This window comes from Cetorhinus maximus, chromosome 6 (assembly GCF_964194155.1).
Source record: "Cetorhinus maximus chromosome 6, sCetMax3.hap1.1, whole genome shotgun sequence".
NCBI lineage: Eukaryota > Metazoa > Chordata > Chondrichthyes > Lamniformes > Cetorhinidae > Cetorhinus > Cetorhinus maximus.
This window is the reverse complement of record NC_135884.1, coordinates 85712291-85733991: the sequence shown is the minus strand read 5'-3', so window position 1 is coordinate 85733991 and position 21701 is coordinate 85712291. Positions and strand designations below refer to the sequence as shown.

Below are 21701 nucleotides of genomic sequence, written 5' to 3'. Positions count from 1 at the left end.
ACTTCAAGACTGCTTCCAGGAGCACATACTTCCTTTAGCAAATGCATAGCAGTGACTCAGGACAGAATTTCCTGCTCCTGCCAGTGGCAGGATTCATGGAGGACAGGGGCATTTAGTTTGGTGTGATTGAAAAAGTCAGTTTCCCATCGGCGGAAAATTAATTTGGAATTTTGTTCTCCCGACTGCGATGGTGGGTTAAAGGCGGGTTGAGTTTCCCGATGAACAAAGTTAGAAACCCCACCCGGATTCATTAGCATCTCATGAATGCCAATTAAAAGGCCACCTTGCCAGAATTAAGTTTGCCCCCCAAACTAAGTTCCCCACCAGTAAGAGCTTCGAAAGTTCAGACAGGGAAGGTGGATCATAAAAGGGTCCAGGATAAGGGGGTGAGGTTCAAATGTGACAGAGGGGAGAGGAATGGTGATATTGGGTGGGTCTAGGGTGATGGGGAGAAGTTGATGGGTGACAGGGGGAGGGTAGAAGGTGGCAGAGTGAGTTTAAAAGGCGACATGCATAATTTTTCCAAACTGACCTTGACCACGCAGTTGGTCAGTCTGTGAGATTCCTTGAGGTGGGAGGAGGGTCTTTTTGGGTTGGTGGAGTTCAAGGTCAGCACAAGTGGCCAAATAAGGGGACATCCTAATAATTATGAGATAACTGAATGCCAAAGATGCTCAGTTGTGTTCTCCTGCCTATGGTGAAATCTACAAAGCAGCAAGTTTGTTCCCGACTCATAACATTGAGATCCTGGCAAAGTGTGGAGCTGCCGTTCATTCTGTGCCATTTGCCATTGGTTGCAGTCAGAGGCAGGGATGAAGGGAGGGAGGTGGATGCCCCCAAGGGACACGGCTGGTGGAGGGCAGCCAACTCGCCACTCCAAACCTCCATCAACCCGGGTGAATGGTCATGGCTGAGAAAGGATCATGTGGTTATTCTTTCTATGCTGCCAAGGCAATGGTCTCTCCATAGAGCCTCGAGGGCAGTGGAGACAAGCAGAAAAGTGTTAGAGGGAGGCTTCTAGAACATAACTGTAGTCACCCTGGCCAAAGAACAATGTCTCCATATGTAGACAAGTATGAACAGGAGGAACCCCCATCTCTTGTCATCCAGGCTTCCTTTACTTGAAAGAGGTGAGGTGGGGATGCCATGTCTAGATGGAGGCCACGTGAAGTGTTTAGCATTTGCCAGCTGGCTCTAAGATGGAAGGAATCCTGTAAAGGACGTGCTCACTAAATGTATCACTTCAATTCGTTCATACATCCACTGAGGCATTGACAATGCAGCCTGCAGGCAACCTTGCCTTGGTAACCATTCTCATTCAGATGAGGCAAAGGAGGGTCCATCGCTGGTTGGCACAGGGTTGGGAGGAGCAAGGGCCTGAGTAGTAAGGGGCAGCAGGACCTCTAGAAGGTCCAGATGCTGGTGAACATGGACCACTGCAGTGGCGAGCATTGGCCTGACCATGGGTGTATTGCCGGTGACACTCTGATCTAGAGATGAGCGAAAGGCAATGCCAGAGGAGCCCTCATATGTCCTGGAATGTGGTTGCTCACATCTTCCAGCTTCTCCAGCACGAGCTGTGGCTGCAAGGACTCTGGAGGAGTAATGAGTGAATGTCTGTCTGGCTGTTTTTTAAATATGGCGCTAGGACCTTTGACCCCATGAGATGAAAGAGGAGCAGGCGTCTTCCTGCCCACCACATCACAAGATTCAATGTACTCCTCACGTATGCATAATTAATTTGCTGAGCAGTGGACGATCACATGTGTTCAGTTGTCCTGCCACCCAATGGGAATAATGCTGACTTTCCTGCCCGCCACCAGATTTCATCTCCACAATGGAAAATTCTGCCCTCAGAGTGCATTCAGGGACACAAAGGTTAACTTCAGCAACCTCCTGAGGGAAAATGTCAATCGCATCAAACTGGATGCTGCTGATGGCTACTAATAAATGATGCTGCCTCTGTACTGAGCCATCTTGAGTGTGGGCATGCATAGGAGAATCCATCACAATGGCCATGATTTATTGATGTAAGTATACAGCTGGCACTTTACCACAGTCAGTTGGGATAAGGCACATGTTCTGAGCCTAGGGTAGCTCTTCAATGAGAATTGGCCACCACAAGAGAGTTCAGTGCACGTTTGCACGTAAATGGGGAACTTCACTGTTGCTGTTTTGAGATTGAAAGGATAGAGGGGTCCCACGCTCCAAAAAAGCCTATTTCTTTTGGATTTTTTTAATTTATAAAGTCCGGTTGAGCCCATTATCCAAATTTAAGCCAAATCTTGTTTTCAGTTCAAGTCCAACCATGTAAGAAGGCCTTCCTCCAGTGAGTCTCCATTGCAGACATTGTAGTTAAGGAGCAGGTGCGTGAAATACTGGGTGGTGTAAGCATAGTGACAGAGGAAATATTAAGGGTTTACCATCTTTGAAAGTACATATATCACCAGGCTCGGATGAAATGTACTCCAGGCTGTTAAAAGGAGGAAATAGCGAAGTCTTTGGCCATCATTTTTCAATTCCCTCTAGCTACAGTTATAGTGCTGGAGCACTGGAGGACTGCTAATGTTATACCATTGTTTAAAGAGGGAGAAAGGGACAGTGCGAGCAATTACAAGCCAGTCAGCTTAGCCTCGGTAGTGAACAAACAATTGGAAAAAATTCTGATGGCTTGTATAAATCATCATTTAGAAAGGCACAGATTACTCAAGCATAGCCAGCATGGATTTGTAAGGGGAGGTTGTGTTGTGGAGGTAACAAGGAGGTGTTATGAAGGTAGTGCTTTGTTGTAGTCTCCATGGATTTTAGTAAGGCTTTTGACAAGTTCCCACCTGGCAGACTGGTCAAGGAAAAAGAGCCCATGGGATCCAAGAGAAAGTGGCAAGTTGGATCTAAAATTGGCTCACTGACAAAAAGCAGAGGGTTATGCTCAGTGGGTATTTTTATGACTGGAAAGCAGTTTCTAGTGGGATTCCATAGGGCTCAGTGCTAGATCCCAAGCTGTACATGATATGCACCAATGATTTAGACTTCAACGTACGGGACATGATTAAGTAGTTTACAGATGATTCAAAAATCACTCGCGTGGTTGATAGTGAGGAAAAAAGCTGTGGCCTGCAGGGAGATCTCAATGGACTAGTTAGGTGAGCAAAAAAGTGGCAAATGGAGTTTAGTCTGAAGAAGTATGAGGTAATGCATATGGAGAGGACAATTAAGAAAATGGATTATACAATAACTGGTAGGAATCTGAGAAGCGTAGAGGAGCAAAGGGACCTTGGAGTGCAAGTTCACAGATCCCTGAAGGTAGCAGGATCTGTAGCTAAGGTGATTAGGAAAGCATATGGGATTGTTTCCTCTATTGGCTGAGGCTTGCAATATAAGAACAAGGAGATTTTTCCAGAACTGAATAAAACACTAGGTAGATCGCAGCCAAAGTACTGCATACAGTTCTTGTCAGTGCATTACAGGAAGGATGTGATCCCACTAGAGACATTTCAGAGGAGACTTATAAGGATGTTGCCAAGGCTGGAAAATTTTATCTATGAGGAAAGATTGGACAGGCTGGTGTTGTTTTCTTTAGAACAGAGGAGGCTGAGGGGAGATCTCATTGAGGTGTGTAAAATTATGAGGGGTCGAGATAAAGGGAATAGGAAAGAAATATTTTTCTTAGCAAAGAGATAATGACCGGGGCACAAATATAAGGCAATTGTTAGAAGGAGGGGAGTTGAGGAGTAATTGTTTTTCACCAAGAGGCTGGTCGGGGTTTGGCATTCACTGCCTGAAAGAGTGGAATAGGAACCCTCAAGGCATTTAAAAAGTACTTGGATATGCATTTGAAGTTCCATAACCTACAAGACCAAGCTTTGGGATTAGACTGGTAGCATTTTTACAGCTGACACAGACACAATGGCTGAATGGCCTCCTTCTGTGCTGTAAATTTCTATGTTTCCTGTGACATGGTTTGGAACTAATTCCAGATTTTCACTTTTGGGTTGTTGTGAAGGTTAAATCAACAAATAATCTTCAATAGGATCACCCTGTATGCAGCAATATCAGTGCATGTTTCACCTTTGTGGCAGTATGTTTCCTCCATGCTAATACAGCACTTGTGGCAATTACCACTAGCCCACACTGTCTAGATGCAGTTGGGCCCAGCCAAATACAGCAATGGACAGTAAATTATCAGTGACATTACCAAGGCAATTGTCACTGTGACACAGATTCAACTTATTCATTATTGTCAGTGGTGTGGAAATTCCAGCCCTTGCTGGGATGTTCCACTTTAATGGATGGAAATTTGGGGGCTGTTGAACAAAGAGACAAAATATCCCTTGCGCAACACTTCCAAACCGCTGTGCATGAAGAACCCGCCACTGTTTCTGAAGAATGCGTTGATTCTGCAATAAAGGAAGGGGTGGAATCGTTCAGAATTTGAAGGTCAATGCCTGAGAAATGTAGCAAGAAGAAGGCCATTTTCCAGGCAGAGCAGAGTCGGTCAACCTCCACACACTTATACACCCATCCTCCTTTCAGCAGGGAACGGAGCCTCCAATTTATGTTAAGTACCCCAAGGTCAAACAGTTAGCTGGATGGCTGGTGTATCTCCATGTGGGGAGTCATCAGACTTCCTGGAAAAGTAACCAAATTAAGATAGGCAGCGTAGGAAGCCTAGACCGACATACCCAAGGCATTAGTGCAGTGCAGTGAGAGCACATAAAAAATGTGACGAATATCTGGTACTCATTGATGTATCACCTGAAAGGGGTATTTTCAAGAACCTCTTGATATTGAACTCCTTCTAAAACCTTCTAAGATGTAGATGGATGATCATCTATGTATGTGCATTAAAGTATCTGAAAGTGATGTTACATGGGAACAGGAGTCAGCCACATAGCCCCATGAGCCTGTTCTGCCATTCGGTTAGATTCTGCCTGATCTGTACATCAATTCCATTTGCCTGCCTTTGACCCATGTCCCTTGACAGCCAATACGAATCTGTTGATCTCTGTCTTTAAATCTTAAATTGGCCCAGCATCAACGGCTTTTGGGAAGAGAAATTTGAGATTTCTACTGCCCTCATGTGAAAAGTGGATCCTGATTTCACTACTCAATGGCCTGGCTCAACTTGAAGATTCTGCCTTTTTGTTTTGCATTCTCCCAGTACAGGAAATAACATTTCTTCTATCTATCTAGTTTATCAAATTCTTTTATAATTTGAAAGACCTTGATTAAATCTCTCTCTCGACCTTCTAATCTCCAGGGAATACAAACTAAGTTTACCCAACCCATCCTCAAAAGTTAATCCTCTGACCCTGTTACCATTGTAGTGAATCTGAGTTAAAAATCCTCCAGGGCCAGGGTATCCTTCCTGGCGTATTGTGCCCAGAACTGAGCTCAGGACTTCAGATGAGATTTCAACACTGCCACTATATCACAGTTGATATTTAACAGAACTGCATTGTATGATATTCAAGATAAAATATGAATGTTTAACTATCTAGAAGGGGGATGTGTGTAAGAGCCTGCCTTCTCTCTGAGTGTAAAATAAGAGCAGCTTTTCTTTGAGGTTCCATTAACACTTTTTCAACCTCCCTTTTGACTTTCTTTCATAACCTTATTGCGGGTGTCCCATTATCACCTTCACAATAGTCACCCTTTCCATTCAGGTCATTCAGCTTTGATTTGCCGTCCTTGTCAATGCTAATCATACAAGACACTGTGATACCTTTCTACTGCAGTGATTTTGATGTTTCCTTCCTGCACCTTCAAAAGGGTTGGTGTTTTCAGGTGCTGGATTTTCATTGTGGGCTCGGGAACCCGACACCCAGATGGATTCCAGGTCCCAACCCTGTGCTCAGGCTGGGGTGCTCTCACGACACGAGTTTTAAAGGTACTGAGCAACTCCAGGAGGTGGGAGCTGCCTGCCTGATGCCAGTGGCAAAAACAGTAGGCAGCCATGTTGGGGATTGTCACTGCCTTGCTGATTACAGCAGGCAACTCCTGGGAGGACCATAGAGGCAGAACGAGGCAGGTAATGGCCTTGCACAACAAGATAAGGGTCTGTGCTCCTGGAGGTGATTATTGGCCCCACAGATCTTTTTTGAAGGCAACTGCAAAGAAATCTACTTAGGGCCCACGGTGAACCTGGCACCTCTGTGGGGACATGTACAAGAATGTCCGGGCGCCCTGGAAGTATATTTCAAAGTTGCACCCAGGAACAGGCAGGCCCATTAACAAACTCATTAAGGAGCTTAAGGGGCCATTAATTGGCGATGATCACATTCCCCATTCCCTATCCACTGGCATCCCTTTGAAGATGTAGGTCTCCCAGGTGCCTCAGGATCCTCTAATGGACTATCTCCGGGACTGCGATTTTCAAATCCTGCCTGTACCAGATACTGACCCCACAGTCTTTTGAAAATCCCAGCCCTGGTTTCTTGCCATTGAGTGAACATTTGCCGAATGCTTTCAGTTTTTTTTATTAGCAACTAGATTTCGAGTCACAATGAGCCAGATTCTTTGACCAAATATCGAGTGAGTCATTTCTAAGGTGTCAAATTTACCTTGAACTTTGAGCTATCGCTACAGCTCAGCATCACTCTAGAATGATTTTTATTACTCAGTGATAAATATGCATCTTCTACATGTGGCCAGGATTCAAGTTTTAAATGCCAAGTCCTGGGATGATTAACCCTACAATCCTTACCTCAGTGTCTGATTTCAGAGAGTGTTCAGCGGGGTGTTTAACAAGGTAAACGCAGATAAAATGTTTCCACATGTGGAGGAAGCTAGGGACGAAAAATATAAGATTGTCACTAACAAATCCAATTGGGGATTCAGAAGACATTTCTTTATCCCGAGAGATTAAAGTGTGGAACTTGTTACCGCAATGTGTGGTTGAGGTGAATAGCATAGGTGTCTTTAAAGGAAAGCTAGATAAATACATGAGGGAGATAGGGATAGATGGGCATGCTGACAGGGTTAGATGAGGTAAAATAGGTGGGAGTGCTTTGTGACCATAAACACCAGCATGGACCATTTGGGCTGAATGGCTTGTTTCGGTGATGACCATTCTATATAACAGTTGAGACCTTTTTTTATGGGATGTGGTCATTGATGGCAAGGCCAGCATTTATTGCCCATCTCTAATTGCATTTCGAGTCTGTAAGACTCTTCTTCAGAGACTCTGAAGAAGAGTCATACGGACTTGAAACATTAACTCTGTCTTTCTCTCCACAGATGCTATCAGACCTGCTGAGTTTTTCCAGCATTTTTTTTCTTTGTTTCAGATTTCCAGCATCCAAAGTATTTTGCCTTTATCCCCAGAGCATTAGCCTGGGCTTCTGGACTATTAGTCCAGTGACATTACCACTGCACCACTGTCTCCCCTCACCTCAAATCTGCATCCATTTCCAATGGATTGTTGCGTGGCGATCAGGAGTGGGAACTCTGCCTGATTTTCCGCTCCACAGCTCAGGGATCACACCCCCTCAACGTATGCTTTGGCTGTAATCAGCTAGCCTAGAACATGTGAGAGCTCAAGGGTGGCGGACTTTCCTCTGCTATGCCTGATACCAGGTGATATGGTAGGAAAATGGGTGGTGAGGCTGCCACCTTCTCCTATTGCGCCACACTGGCAGTCAGCTCACCGCCATTTGCATTTAAATTTCAGCAAGGTGGAGGGGTAGTTTTTAACCACCCAGCACCCTCAGTCCATTTTTTTCTCCCATTTCTGTTTGAGACAATAAACTTGTCAGGTGGGTGTAAAAGATCCTATGGTTACTATTTCAAAGAAGAGCAGGGGAGTTCTCCCCAGTACCCTAGCCAACATTTATCCCATAAACCAGCATTGCTAAAAAACAGATCATCTGTTCATTAACTCATCACTGTTTGTGGGACCATGCTTTGAGCAAATTGGCTGCCACATTTTTTTATTTGTGTGGGCATGAGAACATAAGAAATAGGAGCAGGAGTAGACCACACAGCCCAATGAGCCTGCTCCGCCATTCAGTACGATCATGGCCGATCTTGGCCTTCAACTCCACCTGGCCCCCATATCCCTTAATTCCCTGAGAGATCAAAAATCTGTCTATCCCAGCCTTAAACATATTCAATAATGGAGCATCAACAGTACTGGGGTAGAGAGTTCTAAAGGTTCACAACCCTTTGAGTGAAGAAATTTCTCCTCATTTCAGCCCTAAATGATTGGCACCTTATCCTGCGACTGTGCCTCCGTGTTTTAGATTCCCCGACTACATTCCTGAACAATTGCCTCTCATTCTTCTAAACTCCAGAGAATATAAACCCAGTTTACTCAGCCTCTCATCATAGGACAACCCCCTCATCCCAGGGTCCAATCTAGTTAACCTTCACTGTACTGCCTCCAATGCAAGCACATTCTATCTTAAATGTGGAGACAAAAACTGCACACGGTACTCCAAATGCGGTCTCACCAAAACCTTGTACAACTGCAGCAAGACTTCTTTATTCATGAATCCCAAACCCCTTGCAATAAAGGCCAACATGTCATTTGCCATCCTAACTGCTTGCTGCACCCGCATGCTAACTTTCTACATTCCTTGTACCAGTACATTCCCATTGAACAGCCACACTTAGCAAGTTTCTTACCTTTTAAAAATATTCTAAAAATATTCTGCTTTTTTGTTTTTATAATCAAAGTGAATAATTGCACACTTCACTATATTATACTCCATCTGCTATCTTGTTGCCCACTCACCTGACTGGCCTGCATCTCTTTGCAGCCTCTCTGTGTCCTTCCCCGCAGCTTACTTTTCCACCTAGTTTGGTATCATCAGCAAACTGTGTCGCTGGCTAAGCTAACATTTATTGCTCATCCCTAATTGCCCTTGAGAAAGTGGTGGTGAGCTGCCCTTTTGAACCGCTGCAGTCCATGTGGTGTAGGTACGCCTGCAGTGCTTTTAGGGACAGAGTTCCAGGATTTTGACCCAGTGACAGTGAAGGAACGGCGATATATTTCCAAGTCAGGATGGTGAGTGGCTTGGAGGGGAACTTCCAGGTGGTGGTGTTCCCATGTATCTGCTGCCCTTGTCCTTCTGGATGGCAGAGGTCGTGGCTTTGGAAGGTGTTATTGAAGGAGCCTTGGTGAGTTGCTGCAGTGCATCTTGTAGATGGTACGCACTGCTGTCACTGTGTGGCGATGGTGGAGGGATTGAATGTTTAAGGTGTTTAAAGCACTGCCAATTAAGCGGGCTCCTTTGTCCTGGTTGGTGTCGAGCTTCCTGAGTGTTGTTAGAGGTGTACTCATCCAGGCAAGTGGAGAGCATTCCATCACACTCCTGATTTGTGTCTTGTAGATGGTGGACAGGCTTTGAGGAGCCAGGAGGTTAGTTGCTCATTGCAGGATTCCTAGCCTCTCACCTGCTCTTGTAATCACCGTATTCATATGGCTAGTCCAGTTCAGTTTTGAGTCAATGGTAACCCCCAGGCTGTTGATAGTAGAGGATTCAGTGATGGTAATGCCTTTGAAAGTCAAGGGGAGAGGGTTCGGTTCTCTCTTGTTGGGGATGGTCATTGCCTGGCAGATGTGTGGTGTGAATGTTACTTGCCACTTGTCAGCCCAAACCTGGATATTGTCCAGGTCTTGCTCCATTTGGACATGGACTGCTTCAGTATCTGAGGAGTCGTGAATGGTGCTGAACATTGTGCAGTCATCAGCGAACAATCCCACTTCTGACCTTATGATGGAAGGAAGGTCATTAATGAAGCAGCTAAAGATGGTTAGGCCGAGGACACTACCCTGAGGAACTCCTGCAGTGCTGTCTTGAAGCTGAGATGACTGATGTCCAACAACCACAACCATCTTCCTTTGTGCTAGTATGACTCCAACTGTGGAGAGTTTTTCCTCTGATCCTAGACTCTCCCACAAGAGGAAACAGCCTCTCAGCATCTACCCTGTCAAGCCCCCTAAGAATTTTATATGTTTCAATAGGGTCGCCTCTCATTCTTGAGTACAGGCCCAACCTACTCAACCTCTCCTCATAAGAAAGCCCCTCCATACCCGGGATCAACCTAGTGAACCTTCTCTGGACTCCAATGTCAGTATATCTTTCCCTAGATAAAGGGCCCAAAATTGTTGACAGTATTCTAGGTGTGGTCTAACTAGTGCCTTGTACAGTTTTAGCAAGACTTCACTATTTTTATACTCCATTCCCTTTGAAATAAAGGCCAACATTCCATTCCCTATTACCTGCTGAACTTGTATATTAGCTTTTTGGGATTCATGCATGAGGACTCCCAGATCCCTCTGTGCTGTAGCTTTCTGCAGTCTCCCTCCATTTAAATAATATTCAGCTCCTCTATTCTTCCTGCCAAATGCCTAACCTCACATTTTCCAACATTATATTCCATCTGCCAAGTTTTTGCCCACTCACTTAACTTGTCTATGTCCCTCTGTAGACTCTTTGTGTCATCCTCACCACTTGCCTTCCCACCTATTTTTGTGTCATCTGCAAACTTGGCGATAGTACATCCACTTCCCTCATCTAAGTCATTAATATATATTGTAAATAGTTGTGGTCCCAGCACTGATCCCTGTGCTGTAACTCCACTGGTTACAGGTTGCCATCCTGAAAATGTACCCCTTATCCCCAACTCTCTGTCTTCTATTAGTTAGCCAATCCTCTATCCATACTACACCCAAGGGTCGGTTTGTCATAATCAGCAGGAGGTTTCCTTGCCAATGTTTGACCTGATGCCATTAGACTTCATCGGGTCCGGAGCCAATGTTGAGGACTCCCAGGGCAACTCCCTCCCAACTGTACACCACAGTGCCACCAGCTCTGCTGTGTCTGTCCTGCTGGTGGGACAGGACATACCCAGGGATGGTGATGATAGTGTCTGGGACATTATCTGTAAGATATGACTCCATGAAGATGACTATGTCAGACTGTTGCTTAACTAGTCTGTGAGACAGCTCTCCCAGTGTTGACACTAGCCCCCAGATGTTAGTAAGGAGGACTTTGCAGGGTCGACAAGGCTGAGATTTGCTGTTGTCTTTTCCAGTGCCTAGGTTGATAGTCATTCCTTTTTTGAGACTTTGTAGCGGCTTGATACAACTGAGGGCAGTTAGGAGTCAAACACATTGCTGCGCATCTGGAACAAAAAATAAAAAATACCTGGAAAAACTCAGCAGGCCTGGCAGCATCAGCGGAGAAGAGCATAGTTGAAATTTCAAGTCCTCATGACCCTTCAACAGAACTAAGTAAAAATAAGAGAGGGGTGAAATATAAGCTGGTTTAAGGGGGGTGGGGGGGGCAGAGAGAAGGGTGGCGGGGGGTTGTTGGGACAAGCAAGCAGTGATAGGAGGAGATAACCAAAAGATGTCACAGACAAAAGAACAAAGAGGTGTCGAAGGTGGTGATATTATCTAAAAGAATGTGCTAATTAAGAATGGATAGCAGGACAAGCAAGGTAGCTCTAGTGGGGGTGGGGTGAAATAAGACTAAAAGGGCATAAAAGGTATAGATAAACGATTGGTGGAATACATTAAAAATAATGGAAATAGGTGGGAAAAGAAAAATCTATATAAATTATTGGAAAAAATAAAAAGGAGGGGGAAGAAACGGAAAGGAGGTGGGGATGGAGGAGGGAGTTTAAGATCTAAAATAGTTGAACTCAATATTCAGTCCGGAAGGCTGTAAAGTGCCTAGTCGGAAGATGAGGTGCTGTTCCTCCAGTTTGCGTTGAGCTTCACTGGAACAATGCAGCAAGCCAAGGACAGACATGTGGGCAAGAGAGCAGGGCGGAGTGTTAAAATGGCAAGCGACAGGGAGGTCTGGGTGATGCTTACGGACAGACCGAAGGTGTTCTGCAAAGTGGTCACCCTGTCTGCGTTTGGTCTCTCCAATGTAGAGGAAACCGCATTGGGAGCAACGAATGCAGTAGACTAAGTTGAAGGAAATGCAAGTGAAATGCTGCTTCACTTGAAAGGAGTGTTTGGGCCCTTGGACGGTGAGGAGAGAGGAAGTGAAGGGGCAGGTGTTGCATATCTTGCGTTCGCATGGAGAGGTGCCGTAGGAGGGGGTTGAGGAGTAGGGGGTGATGGACCAGGGTGTCACGGAGGGAACGATCCCTACGGATTGCTGCCGGGGGGGTGAAGGGAAGATGTGTTTGGTGGTGGCATCATGCTGGAGTTGGCGGAAATGGCAGAGGATGATCCTTTGAACGCGGAGGCTGGTGGGGTGATAAGTGAGGACGAGGGGGACCCTATAATGTTTCTGGGAGGGAGGAGAAGGCGTGAGGGCGGATGCGCGGGAAATGGGCTGGACACGGTTGAGGGCCCTGTCAACTACTGTTGGTGGAAAGCCTCGGTTAAGGAAGAAGGAGGACATATCAGAGGAACTGTTTTTGAAGGTAGCATCATCAGAACAGATGCGACGGAGACGAAGGAACTGAGAGAATGGGATGGAGTCCTTACAGGAAGCGGGGTGTGAGGAGCTGTAGTCGAGGTAGCTGTGGGAGTCGGTATGCTTGTAATGAATATTAGTGATTGCTGTGCATCTGGAGTTGCATGTAGGCCAGACCTGGTAAGGACAGCAGGTTTCCTTCCCCAAAGGGCATTGGCAAACCAAATTTTTTACAACAATTGACAATGTTTTCATGGTGATTATTAGACTTTTTATTGAATTCAAAATTCCACCCTCTGCCATGGCGGGATGCGAACCCAGGTCCCCAAAGCATTACTCTGGGTGTCTGGTTTAATAGCCCAGTGATAATGTCACTATGGCATCACCTCCCTTGCTCTCTGAGCTGCTCTTGTAGCCGCATTATTTACATGACTGATCTAGTTCAGTTTCTGGTGGTGCCACACAACACGGTAAGCCCCCAGGATGTTGATAGTGGGGGATTCAGTGATGGTAATTCCATTGAATGTCATGGGGCGAAGGTTAGATTCTCTCTTGTTGGAGATGATCATTGCCTGGCACTTGTGTGGCGCGAATGTGACCTGCCACTTATCAGCTCAAGCCTGGATATTGTCCAGGTTTTGCTGCATTTGGACATGGATTGCTTCAGTATCTGAGGAGTCGTGAATGGCACTGAACATTGTGTAATCATCAGCGAACACCCCAACTTCTGACCTTATGATTGAAGGAAGGTCCTTGATGAAGCAACTGAAGATGGTTGGGCCTAGGACACTGCCCTGAGGAACTCCTGCAGTGATGTCCTCATATTGAGATGACTTCCAACAACCACGACCATCTTCCTTTGTGCTAGATATGACTTCAACCAGCGAAGAATTTCCCACCCCACAATTCCCATTGACTTCAGTTTTGCTAAGGCCCCTTGATGTCAAGAGCAGTCACTCCCACCTTACCCCTTGAGTTCAGCTCTTTTGTCCATGCAGAAGCAGGAATCCCGCCAAGAACCTGAGTGCATGGATAACAATCCACCATGCCCTCCCCCCACCAGGGTCTCAGCAGAGTTGAAGGAGCAAGAGGAAGTCCCAATACCCAGGCAAGTCCCAAGTTTCAGATCTGCATTGTATGGCTCAGCTACTGAGTGAAACTGTACTGAAAACGGTGTTATTCAGGGAGCTATGAGTTAGTTAATTAACATCAAAAGTGATGCATAGTGCTACAAAGCAGTGAGTTAATGGTAATGGCATATTCCATGTTGCGTGTAAATAAAAAAGAAATGTTGAATAATCAGCTACTTTAAGAACTAGGAATCCGATGGGAATTAATCTTATTTGGTACAAACTCAAAGCATTTCACCACAATCAATTTGACAAAACATTTTCTACAGAAGTTGCTACACTTTGATGATAAAACATAGAAGTAACAGAAAAATGTGGCATTTTTACCACATTGTTGATATTTTGTTCCAACTGTGTGTAATGCATGACTGAATTCACTCAATTTCCATCATTCACAACTCATACAAGCCTATGAAAGATGATGACAGGAAAGGAGCATGCAGATCTATTGAGCCTGCATCTTGCAGCCATGATGCCCTCAGCATCATATTTTTGAACACCCACCACTACACCAGCAGCCACGTGACCTCCTGGGTGCAGCAAAAAATCAGATAATAAACAAGAATAATCCGATATAAGGGCCAATTTTAGAAGAACAACACCTGAAAAATTCCTCTCCAATTCTCTTAAACAATTGAAACTAAACCAGAAGAACACACTGACCTCCATTTTGATTACTTATTATTCAACCTACGTTTGCTATGCTGTGATTTCTACACCCCGTGCTCACCCCCCCACCACCCCCACCCCCACCTTCCACAGCAGGAACTGGTCAATTCTTTTTTGAATGTACGTAATGAATCTGAATTCACTGGATGAGCCAGTAGCTTGTTCCATAGGCTGCGCACTCTTCCAGTTTCAGTCTCTCGAGTATCCCCAATTTCCAGTGCTCCACCATTGGCAGCTGTGCCTTCAGGTGCTTAGACTCTAAACTCTGGAATTTCCCCCCTAAGCCTCTCCACCTCTCAGTCTATTGCTTTAAGCTCTTACTTAGAACCTAGCTCTTTGGTCTAGCTTTTGGTCACCCATTCTGATATCTCCTTACATGGTTTGGCGTCACATTTTATTTTTGTTACAATCCTGTGATGCGCAATTGGATTATTACTACTTTAAATCCACTATACAAATACAACTTTTTACTAAAAGAAAGAAAGACTTTTATTTATATAGTGCTTTTCACTACCACAGACATCTCAAAGTGCTTTACAGCCAATGAGTACTTTTTTTTTGGAAATGCTGTAATGTGGGAAACACAGCAGGCAGGCAGTTTGCTCTCAACAGGCAGTAATGCGATAACCAGATAATCTGTTTTTGTGATGTTGCTTGAGGGATAAATATTGGCCAGGACACCGGGGATAACTCCTTCGCTCTTCTTCAGAACAGTGTCATGGGATCTTTTACATCCACCGAGCCAGGCGGATGACATGTTTAATGTCTCATCCAAAAGATCCACCAACAGCACAGCATTTGTTCAGCACTGTTAGTCCAGATTCTTGTGCTCAAGCCCTAGAGTAGGATTTGAACCCAGAACCTTATGATATAAAGGTAAGTGTGCTACCAGAGATCTATAACTAACAGCTTGTTGAGTGCCTCCTGAGAAAGTAGGGACCTCCTGACATCGAATTGAACTCTATCCATGTGCAGCTTAAAAGCATGACCTTGGCTTCTTCCTGGCCAACCCTATTGAAATGAACTATCTGCATAAATACAATCTAGTCCCTTCATTATCTTAAACATCTGCATCAGATCCCTGTGGAGTCTGTGCTTTTCTAAAGTAATTACACTCAGCTTTCTAAGTTTATCAGCGCTTTAAGGGGGTGAGAGTCCCTTGCGGAGTCTCGCTTAGATTAAGAGCTGCACTCTAGATATAACAGGAATGAGTAACTCAACACCCAATAGTATGTGAAAACAACAATCTTTATTAAACAACTGTTAAACAATTATTAATGATTAATAGAAAATAAAAGCAAGAAAACTTTATTAAAAAGAAAGGAAGTAAAAAAGCACTGTGGAGAGGATTTTGCAGCCCCATCGTGGTGGGACGTGCTGCGAGAGATTCGGCAGCCCAGCCAATAGTCCATTGACTTTCAGCAGGACTGGACGATCCCAGTGGCAGGCAGGACCAGAAAATCCCACTCTATATATATTAAAAGAAAGGAAGAAAGACAACTTTACATACTATACACTATATTACAAATACATACAAGTACATACTATATTACAAATGGTAACCCCAAATTGGTCTGTTCATGACAGCTCCCCAAAATGGTAAAATTTCCTTTGGTTCATACATCACCGAGGCTCCAGATAACCTTGACTCGGATCAGTCATCCCGTTGATGGCACTTCCTCTCAAGGGGTTGACTAATCCACGTTGGCTACAGCCCTGAACATTGGAGGCTGGGTCCCTTTAAGTCCAATTTCTGGCTCCATTCCAGCCTGTCAAGGCATCTAGTCAGACTTTCTCAAAACAAGGGTCTGGTAAACAAGAGTCCTTATCAAATTCTTCTCACAAACACTGCGAGGCTTGTGAACTTCACAATATTCAAGTTGTTTACAAATCTTTTGATGGTGTCTCCCATCTCTCATCAATCAAACTCCATCTCCTGATTCCACGTCATAGTTGACCAACCCATGTGCAAGATTGTCCATTGTCTTGGCTCATAGTTCAAAGATCATTGAATGCAGTAAGAAACTGAGCTCTGTTACAAAATAACAACTTTTATCTTAGTAAGTCTAACTCGAAAAGTAAAACAATGATTTAAAGACAAAATAGCAGATGTGAACATGGCCAGCATGAGAAACAATGACTGGAATTTTCCAGCCACATGGACATACAGGGAGGTGGTGGCAGAGTGGTATTGTCACTGGGTTGATGTTCCAGGGACCCAGGGTAATTCTCTGGGGACCCAGGCTCAAGTCCCACCGTGGCCGATGGTGAAATTTTAATCTAAAAAAACCTAGAATTAAAAGCCGTGAAACCATTGCTGATTGTTGTAAAAGCCCATCTGGTGTTGGCCTGGTCATTCTTAAAAAATACCCTCTGAACAAGGGCAATTAGGGATAGGCAACAAATGCTGGTCCTAGCCAGTGATGCCCACATCTCGTGAATCTGGTTCTCTAGAATGCTAGTCTAGTGACAATACCAGTGCATCTCCAATTATAATTGCTCCACCTTGGTGGTTGTGTCTTCAGTTGCCTCAGTCCCAAGCTCTGGAATTACCCTCCCTATGTTGCTTTCCTCCTTTAAGACACTCCTTAAAACTCTGCGACCAAGCTTTTGGTCATCTGACCTAATATCTCCTTATGTGGCTCAGTATCATACTTGGTTTTATAATGTTCCTGTGGAGCACCTTAAAGACATGTCATTACAGTAAAGGCACTGTATAAATATAAGTTGTTGTTGTCATCCTCAAACATCCAGACTGTTTCCCTCCAATGTAAATTAACACTTTACCATAACTTTAAATTGGATTGCGTGTACTTTTAGAATTTTAAAAGAATTAGGAGGGTTGGGCGTTTCAGCAGAATTTTTCCATCCAAGATCCCAAACACTGTCTACAGCATCTCCTTTGCTGTTTTCACTATTTAGGCACAACTGGCGTCAATAGATCAAAGGTATAGAGCTAGCAATTCATCTCAGAGGTGGTGCAGAGCGGGTTGTATTGGATTGGAACCCCATTATACACAGTGCCTAATCTTCAGTTCCATTGCAGCCAATGGGATTAAGTATCAAACAGTGTGTACATTGGGCAGCCGACCCAATGACTGCCTGATTTACCCGAGGCTAATTCCTCCTCCCAATTTCTTTCAATTGGATGATTTTGTTTCAAAATGAAAGGCAAACTGTTGCCAAGTTCGTATAATCTATGAAATCTAATACACTGCTGGAACTGGGAAGTCAAATCTAATGTAATAACATCTGCTTTAATAGAGTACCTGTAATCTGCAAATGTCAAATCCCATTAATCATAGCTTCTGTTTTGTGTTAGATAACACAGCAATAGTAACATGAACAACCTCACATCCAGCTGAAACTGAGGGAAAATGATTTCTAAGCAGTTACATTTACAGGTATAAAGGACAAGTCTTAATGCCACGATATGACCATCTGGTCTAGATTTTCAGATTGACATTACTTTAATGCCTGCATTAAACCATTTAAAATAAGTAGGTTTTCCACAATGTTAAAGTATTGCCCATCAGAAAAACTAGCTGTCTCACTCTAATCCTTTACCTATTGTTATCTTTTTTGATCTTATCCAATGAGTAGCTGAACCATTCAGACCCAGATGGGTTCTGTTATGTTTTTGGATCTATGTTTCCTGAGTGCAGCGTCAGTGACCACTTGGGAGTAGGCAAGCACAAAGACAGCAGCCGGACACTGAGCTCAGCTAGATACAGAGTGTGAGCTTGGGAATTTGGTGAATGAGGGAATTTTAAGGGTTAATCTCTTTCTAAAATCTAGTCTGGTTTGCATTTAGAATTTAACTACAATTTACTGTTAAAGTTGAGTTTTTTTCAGTCTTAGTCAAAACAAGCTCCCTACAGGCGAGGCACCTGCAGTCACTTGATTAGGTAGCTAGTTTGAGCTGGATTCTCTAGTCAACATGCTGCCCCAACTCAATAGAATTTCACCTAGTATAACTAGGAGTGGTCTTGCTAAGCACATGAAATAAGCAAGCACGAAGACAGAAACTGTATATTGAGTGCTTCTGGTAACAGAGTGTGAGCTTGAGAATTTGCTATCTGAGGGAGGAGGTCCAGCGAGGGAGGAGATGTTAGTCTCTTAAGTGGCTACCTTAACTTTGTGTTGAAAAGAGCACAGAGGGCAGTGGACCAGTTTAAAAGAGTTAGCAGGCTCAGTCAGTGGATCGGCTGCAAGCTGAGGAAAAATCAAAGCGTGATGTCACAGGGAAACAAGTTGTTGAGTATTGTGCTCATTTATCTTTCAAAACTTGGGTAATTTAGTAGCAATTATAAGGTTTTATTTGTATTGGTAATACTGAGAAAAGAGACAAGCTATCAAAGCTTTTCATCTTGCACTCATCAGGATAGCTATGCAAGATAAATCAATGGTAAAGGAGACAACAATTTATACTGCATGAGAAGAAAGTGCTGATTGGTTGGCACGTGGACACTGATTGGCAGAGGCTTTGCTATGGAGAATGCAGTAGAGAACAGTTAACTGTTAGCTGCCAAGTTTTTGTTTCAAATTCAAACCAGGCAGGTTGAATCTAATTGGCCTAGGCATTACCATGGGGAATGAACCAGGGAATAGCTGTCCCCCAAGCTTTTGTTTGGAGCTTGAAGGACTGCTATTTCCTGGTTCATTCCCCATTCCTTGGCCAATCAGAGTTGACCTGCCTAGTTTGAATTTGAAATAAAAGCTTGGCAGTTAACTGTTCACTGCATTCTCCATGGCAACACCTCTAATCAGAGTCCACTTGCAACCAATCAGGACTCTATTATCATGCAATATAAATTGTTGTCCTCTTTATTATAGGTTTATCTTGCATAGCTGTCCTGATGAGGGAAAGACAAAAAGCAATACTCAAATAGTAGTAAGATTTACTATAAAGTAATAAAGTCATTAGGAGCAGTAGGATCTAAATTTCTAGTCTCCAGGTTTATAATAGTGTGTAAGGTTAAGACATGGGACGGCAGCCTAGCTATGTGGAATGGCCATCTGGTAACATGTGGAAAGTAGTAGATGCTTCCTATGGTCTAGATGACCACATGTGCAGGATGTGTCACCAGCTGCATAAACTTGAGCTCCGTGTTTCTGAACTTGAGCGATGGCTGGAGTCATGTGCCACAGCCATAAGGCTGAGAACTGTGTGGATAGCACATTTAGGTAGGTGGTCACACTGCAGGTTAAGAAAGAGCAGGCAGAAAGGGAATGGGTGACTGACAGGCAGTCTTAGAGGACCAGGCAGGTAGTGCAGGTGTCCCCTGAGTCCATCTCGCTAACTAACTGATTTTGCATTTTGAATACTGATGAGTTCCTCAGAGGAGTGCAGCCAGAACCGAATTTGTGGCACCACAGCTCAGCTGCACAAGAGGGGAGGAAGTAGAGAGGAAGTGCAATAGTGATAGGGGATTCAATAGTTAGGGAATCAGACAGACGTTTCTGCAGCCATAGACGTGATGCATAATGGTATGTTGACTCCCTGGTGCCAGGGTCAAGGATGTCACTGAGCAGCTGCAGGATATGCTTATGGGAGAGGGTGAACAGCAGAGGTCATGGTCCACATCGGTATCTATGAAATAGAAAGAGGGATGAGGTCCTGAAAGCAGATTTTAAGGAGCTAGCAAAGAGATTGAATGCAGGACTTCAAAGGCAGTAATCTTTGGATTACTTCCAGTGCCACGTGCTAGTGAGTGCAGAAATAGGAAGATGGAGCATATATGCGTGGCTGGAGAGGTGGTACAGGAGGGAGGGCTTTGGATTTCTGAGGTACTGGGGCCGGTTCTGAGGCAGGTAGGGCCTGTACAAGGTGGATGGGTTACACCTTAGGAGGACCGGGACCAATATCCTCACTGGGAGGCTTGCTAGTGCTTGCTGGTGCTGTCGGGGAGGGTTTAAACTAGCTTGGCAGGGGGGATGGGAAACCAGAGAGCAAATTAAGATAGGAGAGAAACAAAGTTGGTAATGGTAGGAAGAAAAGTAATAAGTGAAGTTGGAAGGCAACAGAAACAAAGGCCAGCATCAAAAAGGATCAAAATACTGAAAAATGTTATCAAGACAAAATTAAAGGCACTCGATCTGAATGCACACAAGGTAGATGACTTGACAGCACAAATAAAAGTAAGCAAGTATGATCTAATTGCCATTACGGAGATGTGGCTGCAGGGTGACTACCTAGGAACTGAATGTTCAAGGGTATTCAACATTAGGAAGGATAGGCAAAAAGGGAAAGAGGTGGGATAGTGCTGTTAATAAAGGATGAGATCTGTATATTATGGAGAGAGGATCTTAGATCAGAAGATCAAGGTGTGGATATGTTTGGGTGGGGCTAAGAAACAGCAAGGGGCAGCAAACATTGGTAGGAGTTATTTGTAGCCCACTAAACAGTTGTGGTAATGTAGGGTATGGTATAAATCAGGAAATTAGAGGTGCATGTAACAAGGCTAATACAGTAATCGTGGATGACTTCAATCTATATGTGGACTGGGTAAACCAAATTAGCATGGTTGCCGTGGAGGATGAATTCCAGGGATTTTTAAAAATCATTTATGGGATGTGGGTGTCGCTGGCTAGACCAGCATTTATCACTCATCCTTAATTGCCCTTGAGAAGGTGGTGGTGAGCTGCCTTCTTGAACTACTGCAGTCTCTGTGGCATAGGTACACCCACAGTGCTGTTAGGGAGGAAGTTCCAGGATTTTTGAACCAGCGACAGTGAAGGAATGGCAATATATTTCCAAGTCAGGAAGTGAGTGGCTTGGAAGGGAACTTCCAGGTGGTGGTGATCCCATGTGCCTGCTGCCCTTGTCCCTCCAAATGGTAGCAGCCGTGGGTTTTGAAGGTGCTGCCTAAGGAGCCTTGGTGAGTTTCTGCAGTACACACTGCTGCCACCATGGAAGGGGTGCCAATCAAGTGGGCTTCTTTGTCCTGGATGGTATCAAGCTTCTTGAGGGTTGTTGGAGCTGCGCTCATCCAGGCAAGTGGAGGATATTCCATCACACTCCTGACTTGTACCTTGTAGATGGTGGACAGGCTTTGGGGAGTCAGAAGGTGAGTTACTCACCACAGGATTCCTAGCCTCTAACTTGCCCTTATGGCCACAGTGTTTATTTGACTGGTCCAGTTCAGTTTCTGGTCAATGGTAATCTCCAGGATGTTGATAGTGGGGGAATCAGTGATGGTAATGCTATTGAATGTCATGGGGTGATGGTTAGATTCTCTCTTGTTGGAGATGGTCATTGCCTGGTACTTGTGTGACATGAATGTTACTTGCTGCTTGTCAGCCCAAGCCTGGATATTGTTCAGGTCTTGCTGCATTTGGACATAGACTGCTTCCGTATCTGAGGAGCCGTGAATGGTGTTGAACATTGTGCAATCATGAGTAAACATCACCACTTCTAACCTTATGATGGAGGGGAGGTCATTGATGAAGCAGCTGAAGATGTTTGGGCCTAGGGCACTACCCTGAGGAACACCTGCAGTGATGTCCTGGAACT

At 44.5% G+C, this 21701-nt stretch overlaps 1 protein-coding gene and 1 long non-coding RNA gene across 2 annotated transcripts in view; one reads left to right on the top strand and one right to left on the bottom strand.

The window, feature by feature from the left end:
- The window catches only part of LOC144681873 (RNA-binding Raly-like protein), a 1117315-nt gene that overhangs the window by 576765 nt on the left and 518849 nt on the right, over positions 1-21701 (top strand). The window lies entirely within an intron of this gene.
- LOC144681874 (uncharacterized) overlaps positions 14651-21701 on the bottom strand; it is a 371446-nt gene continuing 364395 nt past the window's right edge. The window contains exon 3 of the long non-coding RNA XR_013576867.1: positions 14651-15653. This is a non-coding gene — a long non-coding RNA (uncharacterized LOC144681874). The remainder of the gene's footprint in view (positions 15654-21701) is intronic.